General features: G+C 45.1%; 1 protein-coding gene across 22 annotated transcripts in view; it reads left to right on the top strand.

Annotated features, from left to right (window-relative positions):
• The window catches only part of LOC310875778 (receptor-type tyrosine-protein phosphatase delta), a 337,144-nt gene that overhangs the window by 130,658 nt on the left and 187,642 nt on the right, over window positions 1–18,844 (top strand). Inside the window, exon 1 of one of the 22 annotated variants that reach the window (XM_083789134.1) lies at window positions 11,390–11,747. The exons of 20 other annotated variants lie outside the window; for them this stretch is intronic. The gene's annotated coding sequence lies outside the window, so the exon portion shown is untranslated. Of the gene's footprint in view, window positions 1–11,389; window positions 11,748–11,777; window positions 11,883–18,844 lie in introns of those variants that run through there. One more of the 22 variants, XM_083789138.1, reaches the window with a different exon arrangement.

Consider the following 18,844-nt stretch of genomic DNA (forward strand, 5'->3'; position numbering starts at 1 on the left):
TGATTTCAACATTTGAGTGAAGCAGCCGTAGATAGTGTCTAATAGAACTCTACCACCACCAGTCTGACCCACCACAATAGGTCCTGTATTATAAAGAGACATACTTTCTTCTCAGATCTCCCCAGTCCAAACTTTTACCTCAAATACCACTGTAATGGCATGAGCTGTGGCAGTATAGCTTCAGAAAGCCTTCCAGAAAAGTATCTTGACTCTTTTCTCCAATTGGTATTCATTGGGAAGAATGAGAGAATCTCATTCTGCAATCTCGTGCATGCATTGAGACACGCACCATTTTCAATCAGTCTCCAGGTCCAAGTGGAGAGGTGACAGCACCCCCCCGCCCCACCCCCCCCATCCCCAAACACCTACCCCTCACCCACCTTACCGTACGCCCTCCCGCTACAATACTTCTCTTCACAGATCTAATGGATCGTAATTTGCTGCCGCATTTCGACTGTCGCGGCAGCGGAATCCGCTTTGAGCTGATATTTATATGGGAATAGAAGGAGAGATGTCAAGTTAACAGGATCTAATGGGAGATTCGATTTTCGGGCTGGGGAATTGTAATTAAGTGGCATTGTCACACGTTATGCACACAGAATGCACAGATGTGCAAAATGGATGCGTAATCTTGCAATAAATATAATACATGGCGTGGGTATGCACGGCAATTTCTCTCAGTGACATTGGGGAAGGAAGGGTGTGTGTGTGTGTGCGTGTGTGTGTGCGTGTATGCATGCGTGTGTGCGCATGCGTGTGTGTGAGAGAGTACACGTGCATGTGCGTGCGTGCACGTGTGTGTGCGCACGCACGTGCACACATGTGTACAATAGGAATGTGCATACATACAATGCATATATTCAGGCATACATTCTGCTTGATGTGTGAGTTGAGCGTGAGTGTCTACGGATTGTGTTAGTGTTGCGTGTGTGCATGTTTGTGTTTGTGTTTGTATTTGTTTGTGTGTGTGTGTGTGTCTGACAGCAAGGCTGATGTCATCCAGGGCGCTTTAGCTGGTTGAGTGATTTGAATGTGTGCTGTGGAATGAGCTGAGACTGGGGAGCGCCTGAGGGAGGGGGTGGTGGACTAAATGTGCGAATCCCCATGGGATATTTAGACTGTTTATTATGATAAGCCTCTGCACTGACACACAAAGAGACAGCACGGAAGGGGGAAAAAAAGATGTGTGTGTGTGTGTGTGTGTGTGTGTGTGTGTGTGCGTGCGACTATATTTATTTAGGCATTTATGAGGGACAAATGTCGCGACAAATACATCTCTATGAGAAATAGACACTTTGTGAGGAGCATTTTCCTGGTTCTCACAAGGAAAAGTGATGTTTTATGGTTAAAAGATTTTTTGGGGGTTAGATTTACAATTGGGAAAAGATTCATGTTCTGATTAGGATTAGTAGTATAGGCAATTAGAGGACAGGTTTGTGTATTAGGGTTAGAACTATGCCTGATTAATGCTTGTCGTGCACCAAAAATCACAGATCGACAAGCTCACAATACATCACATTGTGTTGTGAGTTTGTAGACGTCCTAATTTCTAGACAATTTTTCTGCTTTGTTTCGGCCACTTCCAGTGTTGTCCGAAAATGTTCACGTCCTCACTGTGTGTGTGTGTGTGTGTGTGTGTGTGTGTGTGTGTGTGTGTGTGTGTGTGTGTGTGTGTGTGGGTGTGGGGGTGGGTGTGGGTGTGGGTGTGGGGGTGTGGTGTGTGTGTGTGCGCGCGCGTGTTTGGGAGAAAGAGGGCTGTGCGTGTGCAGAGAAATGCCACTCAGCACTCTGACAAGATTACAGTTCAGAACCTATAAAAGGAATATATATATATATATATATATATTGGGCCCAGATGTAAGTTGAGGGGGCCGCTTTGGATTAGCCGGAGAGAGGAAAAACTAATTTCCTTTGCCATTTTACGAGCGTTTAATTTGAAACAATTAAGACATTACGGCTCCGCAGATTCACTGCCCGGAGTGACAGCTGGGAACCATCTCATAAACCCCAGAGCCCGTGAACGAGGCACCTTGCTCCTCTCTCCTCTTTCTCCTCTCACCACCTCCTGTCTGGCTTCCCTCTGATATGTTCATGGCATTCTCTGTCCCATGTTGACGTTGTCAATGCAAACACGAGCTACAGTACTGTGTCCTCTGTTGAGATCACCCTGCAACCGACACATATGTTGCTATAGCTAGTAAAAGCACTAGTTGGCTGATGATGGAAAGGCCTGATTTCTCTTAACCAAGTCTGCAGTTTTGATTGCAATGGTGTTATACGACCATTTGTCTAGGGGTATAGAGTAGCAACATAAACATGGAAGAACTGAATTAAAAACTGAAATGTTTTATTACTTAAGCACAGCCGTTTTAATATGAAGATTTTCGCAGATAGAATTGAAGGTTACAATGATTTAAAATAGCCTATACTAAGCCCTGAATTAAGCCCTAACCAAAAAGAAACAACAAAAAGACTGCTGAACCTACTTACCTAGGGGTGGCGGTGGCTCAGGGGTAGAGTGGTTGGATGGTAAGCGCAAGGTTGAACCCGGGCTCCCCCAGAGTTAGTGTCGAAGTGTCATTGAGCAAGACACTGAACCCCTAATTGCTCCTGATTGGTGCCTTGCAGGGTTTCCGCTGCCATCGGTGTATGAATGTATGTGTGAATGGGTGAATGTAATGCACAATCTATATAAAGCGCCTTGGATAAAGGTGCTATATAAATGCACCATTTACCATTTTACCTAAACTAAAAATACACAGGCGAAAACAGAATTAACCAAACATACTAAACCTTCGCCCCTACGGCTCTGTGACAATTGTTTTACAAATTATGATCAAAGGACAAACTATAGGTGACAAATAACTGAAGATCAAACTTAATCAAACACAAGCTAACTAAAATGCAAAAGTAGTGAAAGCTACATGATTTGGTTATATATTTTTAAATAATAATGATCAAAAACTAAATGTAGGGAACAAAAAATAAAGGGACCCATACAAATGTCTGCGACCTGAAAATGTTTCTCGAGCCAGTGTTTGGGAAGCGGTGTTGTACGTAGTATGATGAAGTAGGGCATTGATTTGGAAGTAGAAATATGGAGATGCAGGGTTTCTGCCATCAGTAAGGCCATGCATGAGTCCTCTATGGGGAAACAGGAGAGGGAAATATGAAGGCAGCCTACAGGGGGCAGCAAACTGCAAGCACAATACACCTTCAGTCAGTGGAATTGTGTTGCTAGGGAACAGCCTGGGTGCAAGAAGTGTATTTCCTGTCAGCTACTGGTATTCATAAATGTGACAAATAAACAGATAGCCAAGGTCTATAGAGTCAGTTGTACACCATGCATGGTGGAAGGGTGGCATATCTTATAACACAATAATAATAATAATAATAATAATAATAATAATAATATGGGTAATAATAATAATAATAACACAATCATTATTTAGTATGATTGGTATCCAACAAATATAATGGTATTCTTTTTCATTAAAATAAACTGAAGATTGAACACTATAATGCAAATAAATTATACTGGGGAAAAAAAGAAAAATGAAACCAGGAGATAAAAACATAATGACAGAAAGAAACTAACTTTGATTCACAGCACTAATAATAGATCATACGGTATAACTGTATATATTTTTGTTATATGTGTTTGTAACAAAGTGTTTGACTCCATATAGGGCCTATATATACTGCAGCTCTGCTTCTTTAGTATAGACCCGTGTGACACTCTTCTGCTCTCCAAGGAACTCTTCCACTCAGCCTGTGTTTGACTTTAGATTAACACTCCCCCCATCAATTACACCGTGCCGCTGCTCCTCCTCCTGTGCAGCACGGTGACATTGGAAGGACGTTGGGGGTGTGAAAGTGATGAAGGTCTGCTCCACTACAGTAAATGTCAGCGAAGAGTCACTGTCCACTCACCATGCCAGACTGACAGACAGACGTACTGTGTGTGTGTGTGTGTGTGTGTGTGTGTGTGTGTGTGCGTGTGTGCGTGTGTGCGTGTGTGTGTGCGTGCGTGCGTGCGTGCGTGCGTGCGTGCGTGCGTGCGTGCGTGCGTGCGTGCGTGCGTGCGTGCGTGCGTGCGTGCGCTGTACTGTACCTATTGGCACATATGTGCCTGTCTGTGTGTGGAGTACTGTAGGTGATAGGATTGGAGAATGCACCTTTGAACATTGAACTGTACAATGGATGCCCAGCTGGCAAACAATACTTGTGATCAGTCGCCCACGGCAAGAGTGTTCTCACAAGCACCCGACACCTGCTTTAGGCCTGTGAAAGAAAGTGTGTGTGTGTGTGAGAGAGACAGAGAGAGAGAGGGGGGGGGGGGGCAGAGAACGGACAAGTGAACGAGCAAGCAGGGCTGGAGCGGTGGCCAAGAGGAAGGATAATAAGAAGAATGCAGAGGGTAATGAGAACGGACAGGATGAGGGAAGACGGGTCGAGAGAGCCAGACATGGAGACAGATAACGCAAAACGGGGTGGGCATGGTTTTGGCACGGAGACACCGTGAATGAGTTAAACGAAAGAAAACCAAGAGGTTAGAACACAGACGCCCCGCAGCTACAGGCTTTGCTGCAAGATTCCCATGCTCCCCACCAATCTCTATCTCTCTCTCTCTCTCTCTCTCTCTCTCTCTCTCTCTGTGTCGCTCATTCACACCCCACTCTCATTCATTTCCACTCTGTCATCTTGACTCCGCCCCCTCTTGATTCCAGTTCCGTGATGACAGGCAGTGTGGTGTCCGTGCCAACCTGTCAGGCACTCAGTGCGTTTGGCACAGATCCATACTCTCTCTCCCTATCTCTTCTCTCTAGCATGCACACAAACGCACACTCACGCATGCGCACACACACACACACACACACACATACACACACACGCAGATTTGCACTGTTTCGCTAGTCAGCTGTCCCTGTGCTGGGTTCCACAGAGAGCCTCTGTCAAAGATTGACAGCTTCTGTCAGGAATTCTCTCTTGCCAGTTCTCCTGGCACCCTTTGTCTTTCTCTCTCTATCTCTCTGTGGGGGGAGGTTCTTTCTTCTATGCTGCATGCCAATACACCCGGGCCCAGGTCATCTCTCTGTGACACAGACTGCTTTCATCTCATCACATACTGTACCAAACGTTGAAGTCAATCAAAACGGGCCTTGATCGCGGCGCTGCGTCACTTGACTGACGTGAGGCAATAAGGTGATATTGACCACACATGACTCAGCACTCGCAGAGGAGATGACTACGCAAATAATCACTGCATACCGTGACAGGAGGAGCTTGATTAGGTCTCACGGGAGTTCAGGTTCCACTCCCTCAGTATTCCACCCATTGTGATGCCTTTTTTCACTTTCGACAACGTGACGCACTCCCCGGGAAAGAATGCGAGATATGGTTACATATAATCTGCGGTCTTACAGCACCGGTAACAACAGCACAGAATCAACCACTTACGAGTAGTGTATCACATGCTAATAATTGGGAGGAAAAAAAATCTGTTCCGATTGTCCTCATAGTAAAGCCTCGCAGAGTCCCTGGTAACCTCTTATCAGGGACACTTGCAACAATAGAAAGGGTGCTTCATAATGATATACCTTCAGGGGGGCGTGAGGAGAATTTTACCATGGGTTCATGTCATGACTGTCTTTGTTTACTTGCCAATGTAGGGAGCTAAAGATGTTTGTTTTTTTAGATGTCAGGGATTGTAGAAAGCTTTAGGTCACAGCCATCTGGCGTCATGCTGATAGATTGCATTTAATCTCTTCTGCCCCAATCTGTACAAAAGTTAAAACTTTCACTCCCTTCTCTCAGAAGGTACGACCGATCTGACCGCGGTCGCCATAAGATCCTCTGTTGTTTTTGTCTTCAATTAACTCTCACTCTGTAACCATTACGTCCTCCAGTTTCGGCTAAATGTTGATTGCGTGTGAATGTGAGACGGGTTGGCCCGTCCATCATGTGTGACATACTGTATGCTCCAGGAGACGTGGAGGTATTGGATGTCTTGGCTGGGGTTTGGGGTTGGGTGTTTTCTCCGTTGGGTGTTAGGTTTACCTTTTTTTTTGTGCCTCGGAGATGTTGTGTGTAATATCACCTTGGCACTTGTCGCCGTCGGCGAACAGCCCTTCTCTCTCTCTCTCTCTCTCTCACTCTCTCTCTCTCTCTCTCTGTCATTCTCTCACCCTGCTCTCTCTTTCTTGCCTGCTTGGGCAGCATCCATAAACACGTCAGTCTCTGTCCGTCTCGACACGTTGGATTAGATTGATCCGCTTAAGAGAGATTGTTATCTCGAAGAGTGCGAGTCCCACTTGATGGGGGGAAATTAATTTTATGGTTTACCTCATCAGGATGGCGGGAGGGTTGGGCTGGGGGGCGGGGCGGGGTGTCGCGGTGGTGGTGATGGTGGTAATGTCTCTCAACGCAGGGCATGTTTATGAGGAACGTCAAAGAGCAGTCTTTGTTTTCCCGACTCAGACACGTCTTCAGTGCACCGGCGTTGTCGCAGGGCACACAGACGCCAGAGTGATGCCATTAACAGGCAATCATTTGTAAAGTGCTATTGACTTGTCAGGGGTGAGAACTCCAGCACCTCAGGCTACAGTAAAAAATTGATGGTGATGCATTTACACTACACATCTCCCTTTAGCTATCAAATGCAAGGTTGTAACCATTTTGTGCGCAGAATGATCAGTTAGCCCTGGGTTACTGGTGTCATGCAGGGGATTTTCTGAAGTTTAAATACGGAAGGAAGAAAAACTAAAATCCCCCTTAACCACTTGTCCCAATTCCATGTGTCATGATAGGCAAACATTCAATGAAAATAGGCGACCATTCGGTTAAAATCGCAGATGTGTAAGCTCACAGTGTGTTGCACGCAAATTTGTGTGAGCTTGTAGATTGTCTATTTTCGTATGGGGGAAAAAAGGTACCAAGTACAGACCCCTGGGGGACCACCACAGTCAACTGAATATATAACCACAAACATCAGTAGAGCTCAACTGACACTCCCCATACTGAGTTAATAATATGGAACTGACCGTGACCTATTGAGCACCAAAATGCAGTTTAAGCTGATCATATTTTCATAGAAAGCGTTACTCTGAATCACTTATAACCTACCTCTTCCATAACTTGGGAAAAACAAGGACATTGATTTTCCTATTCCTGCTCCTTCTGTGTTTTTATCCACCGCTTGGACAACCTGAAACTGACCTACAGTATGACAACAACGAGGAGCTTCCAGGGGTCGTTGGTCTCTGCTGAGATAAACATCTCTCCCTGAGAGAGAGAGAGAGAGAGAGAGAGAGAGAGAGAGAAAGGCTCCCTCAAATCTATAAATTGAATGGCTGCATAGAGTAACTGGCATCATAAAGTACTGCTGTATATAAATATGATAACTGTCGAAGAGGTGTGTGTGTGTGTGTGTGTGTGTGTGTGTGTGTGTGTGTGTGTGTGTGTGTGTGTGTGTGTGTGTGTGTGTGTGTGTGTGTGTGTGTGTGTGTGTGTGTGTGTGTGTGTGTGTGTGTGTGTGTGTGTGTGTGTGTGTACTGTACATTATGTCTGGGATAATCTACGACAAGCTGTGCGTTATCGAAGAATAAGGCATGATGCTAATAGGGTTTAGCTTATAGTGGAGGAACGAGACCACATCAGTGAGAGTGGTTATCTCAAAATAATGCACGCCTTCCGGCCAATCAGAATCAATTATTCTCTGGCCAATGGCCATGGCATGAATATAGAGACCAATCTTATTGACAATCATACTGTTGAAAGCTAATCAGTGAAGTTCAATCTGTAGTCCCCATAGAACTCATGATGTGACACACACACACACACACACACACACACACACACACACACACACACACACACACACACACACACACACACATCAAATAGATTTGTGCGTACATAATTTATCAAGAACAAATACATATTGATGCCTTGTGACCTTTTAACATCATTAGCTAAATTTCCATCATATTTGCATAGGGACTGTCTAGCAGCGGTACACCTTACATGACCCCTTTGTGGGCGGAGTCTCTTTGGTGTTCATGTTTGTATAAACATACCCAAGGCAAAGTAATCCTCAAAGTAATCATAGCTCTGATGCAGTATACTGTACCAATGGCTAGTAGCATACACATGTTCCTTCTCCCATTCACCAGGTACCGATGACCATTCTGGTCAAAACAGTCAGCTAATGTGCATATTGGCTCATGAAGGCTAGGCTAGGCTATGCCTTCCCAAATGTTATGCTGGCTCACGCCACACAAAATATAGTCTTGCCAAATGTCAAATCCACCCGCCGCATATGCATACGGGTGTGTAACTCTGAATGTACAAATGGAACCAAATGGACCTGTAAGTGTCCATTTTGCTCCATTTACAAGTACACTCTCACAGTTATCGGGGTCATTGAAATTAAAACATTTGAGAACCACTGTACATACACTAAATGGAACATTCTCTTGGATCCATGGCACTGAAGGACTGTTGGTTTATGGACGGCATTGGACGCCTCATGTTCAGCCGTCATGGGCCAACAAGGCAGCTATAGCCCAGCCCCTTGATAGATCCCCCCCCCCCCGTGCCCCCATTTATCAACAAGAAGTGCTGCTGTTTTTCCACCTCGGTCAGTGCCAGGAATATGAGAGCACAACGTTTGACCCGGAGAAAGAAAAGTCAATCTAATCTGATCCAGTTGCATTCGAAGAACAAACGCAGACATTACAGAACATCGTGAAATACCACCTACTGTAGTCATTGATTGATTGATTGAAATATTTATTAACAGTTTGCAGAATTACAGTACATTTCAAGAACAAACTCAATACAAAGACTGTTAACTGTGAGTGGACGACCCAATTAAGCATTACACTTGTTTACAAAAGGGTCCACATTGTTCAATTCATTAAACATTTAGAGACATACAAATAGAGACTTCTATATAGTTAAAGAACAGAACAGGAATTCATCATATAGGAAGCAAAAAGGGAAAAGATACATATACAGTGAGGGGAAAAGGGGGGGGGGGGGGGCGGTGGGGGGGGGGATTCCGATTTTACAGGGGCCAGTTTTGAATTGCAGCCGTCCGTAGGTGCCCTTTGAGAGCGGTTTTGAAGGAGTCAAGGGATTCACATGTCTTAATGACTGTTGGCAGGGCGTTCCACATTTTGGTGGCATAGGAGCGAAAATAATTTAGTCCCTTGTTTGTGCCGAATCTGGGTTGTACATGGTTTGTTGCACTCCCTCTGGTGTTGTGGGTGTGGACTTCGTTTACATTAAGGAAGTATTTAGACAGGTGGCTCAGGGGTAGAGTGGCTGGATGGTAACCACAAGGTTGCCAGCTCAAACCCGGGCTCTCCCAGAGTGTCGAAGTGTCCTTGAGCACCCATAACCCCTAATTGCTCCTGATGTGCTCCTGATGTGCTATATACATACAGGTTTAAATGGTTAATAATAATATTTTACAAATATCCATAAGAAATGAAAGACATTTCAGTCCTCTAGACGTCACAGCTGTCTATCACTCTCCCACAAGCAATGCGTTTCCCCCGTGGCCTATGGGCATTAGTTCACATAACAATCATTTTCATCACATTTCCCCATTGTTCATTGTTAGAAAAAAAAAACTTTCGTTTGGCCTATAAATCTATATTCGGCTGGCGGATAAAATTTCTGCCCTTAGAAAATGGTATCAGATGCGATGTGCGGGTATATAAATCACTGCTGCAGCCACTCACTCAATCAGATACATGACATGTTAGAGCAGTGCGGGTTTAGATTAGAAAACAGACCTGCTGATGTGAAGGAGTTCTCTGTCTCTCAATGTGCCATTGTTAGATGCTAGATGTTTGTGTCTGCAGGGCATGGCTGTTCATCAGAAGCTTTGGGTTGATGCCACAAAAGGCAACTCTTCTCAAAACACTGCCTCGTTCACACTTGTGTGTTGCCCCGGGCCATTAGTTTCAGTTGGTCTTTTCCCCAGCCCTGAATCAGAGTTTGCAGACATGCACTTGACGATGTGTGGTGCATATGTGGCATGTGGCGTTTCCAGGAATTACATTTTGGGCAGGCAAGATGTGTTAATTGTCGTCCCCCTGCACTCAATCAGTAGGTTTTCAAAGAGATATACCTGCCAGACAGTATAGGATACAAAGGCTGAAAGGCCTGCATTTGCATTCGAATGGGCGATTAAGGGTCGCGCTCTATACACGCAACGGCCCATCCGCTGTCCACTAATAGTTCTCAGGTCTTGTTTTTTCGGTGTATGGATTTTGGCCAGGCAGAAATGGATTTGGACAGGCCTTATTGTAGATACGCAGTTACGCACGCCTCTGATATGTGGTGGTGGTATACCTGTTTGTCTCAAAGGCGTGTGACCGAGGCCCCGTGCAACTGACTGACTGTCTGTCTGATTTTAAATTATAATTTATTTAAGTCACTGTGAGTTATACAGTGGGATTACATAGGCTGAACACATTGGTCCTTGTAGTTTGGCAACTTTGGTTAGCTTTCAACAACAGAAAAAGCTCTCGCTCTCTCCCTGTCTCTCGCTCTCTATCTCCTCACACATCAACTATCTCATTCATGTATATGAATATTGCTTACACTGTGCAAAAAGCTTGGAATACGGATGTGTATATTACAGGAAACTCCCGTTAACTCCCGAATTGTACCATCACACCTGTATATTACATGTATATGCCCGCTAAACTTGAGGTTTACGGGCAAAATACAGTTCTGTTAACTCCTCTTTTCACGATATACACACTCAGCTGCAAGATAAAACACACACACAGACAGACAAACAGACCACACATTTCACACAGACAGACCCTAAAAACCCTGCTTTTCGCAGACATTTTTAGGCACCATCTGAGAGTAATTACGCTGCTACTCATATTTTGCCTCTGTCTAAAACAGTCCGTCGTGTCCAAGTGCACATTCCTTTAGTCAGTGGACTGAGTGACTCTCTCTCTCACACAGGGAAAGTTGATCTGGAATTGAGGGAGTTTTGTGTGTGTGTGTGTGTGTGTGCGTGTGTGTGTGTGTGTGTGTGTGTGTGTGTGTGTGTGTGTGCGCGCGCGGCGTGTATGAAACAAGTGCCATGACTTTTAGCCAAACAAAGCATGAGTTATGACTGTTCAAATTGACTGTTCAAAATGACTGTTTCATTTTCAAAAAATTGCAATAGCGCCCCCCTTTGGCCAATTGGAGTAAGACTGCTTTCAGTGCTATTTGGCATGACCCTCTACTATACTGTAAAGTGACATAAGCATATGACGCTGCATGTCATATTCAGGCAGAAGAATTTTCACAAACCAGCTATTTTCATTGGCTCATAAAAAGTTTATTTTGTAAAAAAAAAAATACCAGAGAGATACATAGGCTTACAACAGACGGCGCTGCTTTTTACTCTCGACCGCTGTCGCGCGGTGCGCTGCGCGCCTCTTCTCTTCACCCATCCGGAGAAGAACATTGTTTTATTCACAAAGAAGAGCGGCAAGAACTCAAAGGAAAGAGTCGAAATAAGAGCGAGAAGACGGGGGAAAGAGAGAGAGAGAGCGACGCGTGAGAAAGAGAGAGACGTGCGTGCCGTGCGTACAGACAGACAGACGGATTTTATTCCTCGGACTTTTTTGACTGTAATTTCTCTGGATGTAAAACCTCGCGGCTGTTCTGATGACAACGGGAGAGACCCGAGTTTAAAGACTGAACGCAAACATGGTGATAAGGTAAGAGAAGAGAGGACCTTTATAATGTCACTGACATATCTGGCCATGACACTGACAGACACAACAGACAGAAAGTCCCTGCATGCCTGCCGCAGTGATTTCAGAACTCGTGCTCGCAGCTGGGCTGTGATTGAAGTAAGTTGTTGTGATTGTGAATGTGGCACAACATGTGAAGCATATTGTCCGAATTATTAGGAACTACGATCGTACGTGTCTTGAGGACCCGAGCGATATATTATTTATTGGCAATTGGCATTTTTTTTCCATTTGGTCTATTCATTCAGACCTATGCGTAATTTGAGTTATAGAGCAACGCAACCTTTGTGTCGCCTCTAAGCAATTCATTAGGGAAACCTCAATTATCTTTAAATTTCTTTGTTTTCGTGTGTGTGTGTGGGGGTGTGCGCGCGCGTGCGTGTGTGTATTCTGGATAAAATGTATAGTGTTTGAGCAGCTGGCATCATTTAATTTGAGGGCCATTTTATTTAGTGAGAGGTCTGAGGCATATATGCGTTCCTATAAGAAAAACAGCGAAAATTATAGAAATTATATTTTGTATTTAAACACGGTACAAATACATTAGGTTTTTAACACATTAACTTAAACGAATACATAAAAGATAATAGGCGCTATATGAAATTGAAGTAGCTAGTCCAGTGAAAACACATTAATTTGACACCCCTGTAGGCTACTAAAATTGGACTAAATCGGCATGTCGACTAGAAGTTATGCTGAACGAGTCCACTGTCAGGTTCTCAAACTGCATTCCATAAACTCTCCACAGTCAGACCCTCATCTTATCTGCTTTATTTTTGGAACACTTTTTTTGTGGCTCCGATAGTCAGCCAAGGCAAGGGCTTGAATGTTGGCAGCTCTTTGAATAATAAAGCTCTGCAAAGTACACACACACACACACACACACACACACACACACACACACACACACACACACACACACACACACACACACACACACACACACACACACTACAGCAAAGTCTCAAAACAAACGGTTCTTAAACATGATGGACAGACAAGGGTTACGGGTTTTCGTGTGTGTGTGTGTGTGTGTGTGTGTGTGTGTGTGTGTGTGTGTGTGTGTGTGTGTGTGTGTGTGTCTTGTGTGTGTGTGTGTGTGTGTGTGTGTGTGTGTGTCTTGTGTGTGTGTGTGTGTGTGTGTGTGTGTGGGGCTATTATTCTGCGCACATCACCTGTGCTCATTCAGTGCACCCGTTAGGCCACTAGGGGACTTCACTCCCTTCAGCGAGTCAGCAGGAATGCAGTAGAGACGACACAGCCATGGCAATGCAAAAAATACATACAAACGAATACATAAATAAGCACTTTATTGGTCATACATGTAATTTGTTTAGTTTCTCAAAAGCATGTAGTCTACTATGCCCTGTAGTCTATAGGTAGGCCTATGATTTGTAATTGTTTTTAGAATATTAAGTCTTAATTTCAGTTTCTGCAAATTGTTTTGTTTTAGCTGTTCAGCAAGGCTGTGTACAGTGTGCTGCTTCCAGGGACAAATCAGAGGGCTGTGATTGAGGATAACGTGTGTGTGTGTGTGTGTGCACGTGTGTCTGTGTGTGTGTGTGTGTGTGTGTGTGTGTGTGTGTGTGTGTGTGTGTGTTGTGTGTGTGTGTGTGTGTGTGTGTGTGTGTGCGCGTGCGTGCGTGCATGCGCACCAGTGGTTCTCATTGTGGGGTCCGGCTATACTTGAGCTATTCGAAGATATTTTTGAAATATATTTTATATATCTTGGGAATTCTTTACAAAACAAATCTTACTGTATATGGGGCGCCCTGGCACAAAACCTTTTGTCCGAGGCCAAATACATTTGGGGGTCCTAGACCTAGACATGAAAATGCTTGAGAACCACTGGCGTAGAGTCTGTGTGGTGTGCATTTAACTGCCTGTGCCTGCAAAGGCCAATTTGTGTGCATGTGTGTGTTTGCTCAAGCGATTCCCAGTTTACGGCCATAGTAAGCAGTCCCAGAGAGCTCACCCCAGCAGCTCCACTGTCTGTCTTGCATGTTTTACAGTTTCCAGCTCAGGCAATTAGCACTTGCCCATTTTTGGCACGGCGCAATTAACGCTGCCACTGCCTGTTCGATTTCCAATTTTGCTGTTTGCGACGGCAGCACTCAAAAAGAGACAAAATGAATATGCACTGACTTGGTGCACGGTTTAAGTGCTTCTATCCACAGAGCGCTGATGAGCGTGAAGTGGCTCGTTTTCTTTGAAAAGAGGTGCTGAAGCGACCGTCTCTTTTCTCAAAACCTCATCCCCGACTCGCTGACCTTTATGAAGGCATATGGGAAGAGTCTTGTTATATCTCTCAAATAGAATATTCTAGCACCTTGAAATAGGGGAAGGGAGTTCAGCTGTCTAGTGTGTGTGCTCATCTGTGAAGGTGACACTACTAAAGTCAATAACTTGAGAGCCATTGGCCTATGAAAAGCTGTCGGGGTTAAGATACAGCCTATATATGATCTGAGTCTGGCCTTTTTTTTCCTGTTCAGCTCGCTAAACCTTTTTTCTATTTTTCCCCTTTTTATTTTATTTGGTGCCTCAAGCACAGCAGTCTGAAATCATATCCTGCATTTTTGCAGTGTCTGGCCGCGCACAAAGCACTGGGGTATTTCGAGGTGGAAATTCAGGGAAAAGTCAACAATGTAATTCAGATCTCCATTACTTTCTGTTATTATATTTACCCTGAGTACTAGGTGGTGTTATTGATCGCTCAAGCGCGTGAGTGGAGATATTGCGTTGCGTATACAGCTCAAGTAACTGACGCGTGAGGAGTCAGGACTGAAGAAGCTTTCAGTTGTTCCTCATCCTTGTCCAGCACAAATCAAGCACTCTTATGGGCATTGTACCACAATGCCATTGTCTGACCACATGCTGACTCACCAGTCTATTTAAAAAAGAAAATGGGGGAAAAAAGTGGGTAATGAGACACGACTTTTGCTTGCTTGTGGCGAGTGCGCGTGTCTGTGTGTGCACGTATGAGCACTGCTTAAAGTTATGCTAAGGGTATGGCCCCCATTACGAGACTGGAATGAGAAATCAACACTTACATTATAAAAACGGATACGTAAACACAGGGTTCGCAATTATCGGGCGCCGAGGCGTTGGGACTGGAGATGGCATGCCACTAGATCTGTTAGCAATCACCTCCACCCCCCTCCTCCTCCTCCCCCTTGCAGCAGACAGCCCTCTGTAATCCAGTGGGTGTAATCTAGCTTATTTTGCACCAGCGTCGGGCTTTAACAACTACCCACTGGCAGGCGGAGCGGACAGCCGGCAGGCTAGCAGACTGGGTGGGGGAAGTTTGACTTACAGAGGGTCATTTCGAAAATCACAGCGGCACCGCTATGTATGGCCAAGAAAGTAGGAGACGAGTTGAGGGCACAAAATAGAGAGAGGGCAGGGCCGCGGGTTTCACGGGACATTTCGACCATACACAGCGGCATCTTGCATCGCCACACAGGCACGCACACATGGGGCAGTGCGTTTGGACACGCATGTGTCCGCCGACACGCATGTTTTTTGCAGCACATGTGCACATGTTACTGTCGCGACCATACGTTGATAAATGAGTGTCTGTGCTTCTGCGTCAAGGGGGCCCCCCCACCGATTCCCAGCCTCGCTTCACAGAGACCGGCTTGATGCGATGTGACAAATGAGAAAACGGTTTGACTTCGCAGAACACTGAGCAAGCACCGCAACATAATGAAGTGATCATGACTTTACCCTTGGTGTGCTTTGGCCTCAGTCCCACCATGTTGTGTATGTTCTTTTCCCCTTTTCTCTCTAGTCCCTCTGTTCAATCACTTCACTCACTTATTTACTTGGCAAGCATTTCCTCCCATAACCTCTAGTACTGCAGAACCCAGCGTCAAGGGTGGGTTGCTTGATAAAAACCACCGCTACGGGGCATTGCCTTTACACATAGGGGAATGGTAGCATTTTCTTCCTTTCTTCTTTTATTGATATTCAAGTTACCACTGGGTCTGAGTAATAAGAAGCCTATTTTCACGCCCAGGCAAAATCACCTCTACTGTCCATCACCCTGTCAGGGCACAGAGCTGAGCCATAAATATTGTTTTGCAGGGAGGGGTGTGCAGGGATATCCAAGCTTGTTCACTCTTGTTTATATTCGCTCTCTCTCTCTATCTATCTATCTCTCACTCCTCTCTTCCCTCTTCTCAATCCCTCATTCCCCCTCTCTCGCTCTCTATCTATCCCTGGCCCCCTATCTCTCCCTCCCTCTCTCTCCCATAATCTTTCCGTCTGTACCTTTTCATGTAGACAAAACTATCTTTGTTCATCTTTATTTCTTGTAATTAATCTTATCATAAGAAGGTAGCTAGGCCTATTTTGCGCTCGCACGGGTATGTGTGGTGGTGTTGGGGGGGGGGGGGGGGGAGGGGGGGAGTGTGTGTGTGGGGGGGGGGGGGGGGGGGGGGAGTTGACTGTAGCACATTGTTCCACAATCTTTGATTTCATTCAACATATCTTTATGTCTGGCGTAACACAGTTGCACTGACGTTCAGCATACTGTCAGCCCAGCAGCACGTTTAGCAGTACATTTCAGTGTGCCATAAGCATCGGCTATAGACTAAGAGGCTGAGAGATTACTGAGGTGTTCGAAAATTGCTAAGAGGTGAGTTGGGGGGGGCAGCAGTTGCACAACTGCTGCTCTTGCGCAGCTGTTCTTTGCATGCAGATTGAGTTTCAGGAGTTATGATGGATGTCAAATGCCTGTAGCCAGTTGTGAAGACATGGGCGTGGAGGTGGGGAAGGACACCGCTTTGGATTTGGAAAATAGGGTCAGTGGCGCTGGCAGGCGAGTGGAATCTCTGCCCTTGACCTCCATTGTGGGTCGTCACCCCCCCACGCCACCCCAGCTCCCCGCCCTAGCTGTAACCCCTCCTAGCAACTGAACACCGGTCACTGATAGGCCCTGGAAAGAATTTCAGAAGAACCACTGCAATGGGAGGCGGAGGGGAGCAACTGAGACATGTAACTCCAGTAGCAAATATTGACTAGATAGATATGAGGGAGCCAGCATTGCTGAATAGGTGCCGCGGTATTTAAGGACTCAATTGTGTTTCACCCAAACATCAATTTATTTTATTTTTTTGTGGCAGGGTTTATTCATTTGAATAACCCTGCCTGAATGAGGAAATAAAAGCCTGGCGGCCTTCATGCGCTGTGCATTCATGTCACACGGCATTATCAAATTATTCCACAATAGCAGCCACACAAGTGATGGAATTTCAATTAAACTATGACAGTTTTAAAAATTGTTTCCACGAGAGAGGGAGAGAGAGAATGAGGGAGGGGGGAGAGAGGGAGAGGGAGAGAGAGAGTGGCCGTGATGGAGGTGGTGTGGATCTAGTACAGAAGACACATACTTCCCAGTCTGTTAAAAGTGTCTATCTTTATCTTACTTGACCTCCTGTCACTATCAGGAGGGAATGACTTGGCTGAATGAAACATTTGGTTCTCTATTTTGTGTGTGTGCTGAGGCAAAAGATGGTGTAAAATGGCACTTCCCATTACAATCAGAACTGCAATCTCACTCCCAATCTTCCGCCGTAGCCTGAAAACCCACCTTTTCAGACTCCATCATGGCCCGTAGCACTTGCCCTAGCCCCTTAGATAGCACTTTATGTAGACTTGAATAGTATTTTATACAGACTTATAGCATGTAACGTAGACAGCACTAGAATTGCATTTTATGTAGTCATAGCACTTTATAGTATAGTATAGTATAGTGTAGTATAGCTTATATGTATAGTTTCATTATATAGATATTCAACTGTTACATTCTTAGCTTGGTTCATGATAACTGCTTTTTATCTATGTGATGTATTGCCATGCTTTTGTTCTCGCTTAATGTAAATCTCTCTGGATTAAGAGCGTCTGATAAATGCCTAAATTGTAAAAGTAAAACATGCAATCTTTCGTTGGTTCTGTAGGCTCTTTCTAAGAACGATCACGCTGCTGTGCAAAATGGAAGGTGCAACAGATATGTGTGAGGCGAGGACTAGTGTCTATAAGCTCGTAAACTGGGAAAGTCAAAGTTTTTGGGCGGCAGTGGCTCAGGGGTAGAGTGACCGGATGGAAACCGCAAGGTTCCCAGTTTGAACACGGGCTCCCCCAGAGTTAGTGTCGAAGTGTCCTTGAGCAAGACTCTGAACCCCTAATTGCTCCAAATGTGCAGGTTGGTGCCTTGCATGGTTTCCTCTGGCATCGGTGTGTGAATGTGTGCTATGTAAGATTCTCTTTGTTTTCAGTTAGTTGTTGTCCATTTGAGATTGTCAGATGCCTGCTAGAGCCAGCTGAAAGGGAAAAGTTGTATTAGACAGTGCAGTGACATTGTCACATAGTAATTTCACGAATGAGAAATGCATTTAATAGTGGATCAATTTTTCATAATTTGGAAATGTTTCCCCAATTTGCACCGCAATACTAGTGACACATGCTGAAATGGGATTGACGTTGGCTCAATCCACACAGACACACATGTGCATGCACGCTCGCACGCACGCACGCACACAAACAAACTCTCTTCACTGGCGCCCATATGCCCAGTGCGGAGATATAAGCGTGAACGTATGTCCCACTAGCCATGTGAGAAACACATGGCGTGGAAACAGCTGGCTCAGGGCTTACAATGTCATGCAGCTTACCAGAAAAACTCAACGTGTGAACTGTGAAGAATCTGTGTCCCTTGTGATTTCTACTTTACCATTCCCTTTTGTCATCCCCCCCTTGTGCTGGCTTGGAATTTCAATTTCATCAATCTTTTCGGTTAGAAGCCAATGTTTACATTAGGTTCTTTCACCCCCCCCCCTCTCTCGCTCTCTCTCTCTCTCTCTCTATATCTCTCTCTCTCGCTCTGTCTCACACACTATTTCTATGTCTCTCTCTCTGTCTCCTCGATCTGCAATTATAGTAGGCTGCTTTGAAGAAGTGAGGCGGAACTAAAATGACTTTTCATGTCCGGTATAATGCCTGCCATTTGGAAAGGGGACGCAGAGGCAAAGAGAGAGAGAGGGAGAGAGAGGGAGCGGGCA

The sequence above is a fragment of the Protomyctophum parallelum genome, assembly GCF_964188405.1.
Source record: "Protomyctophum parallelum genome assembly, chromosome: 18".
In the NCBI taxonomy this organism is placed as follows: Eukaryota; Metazoa; Chordata; class Actinopteri; order Myctophiformes; family Myctophidae; genus Protomyctophum; species Protomyctophum parallelum.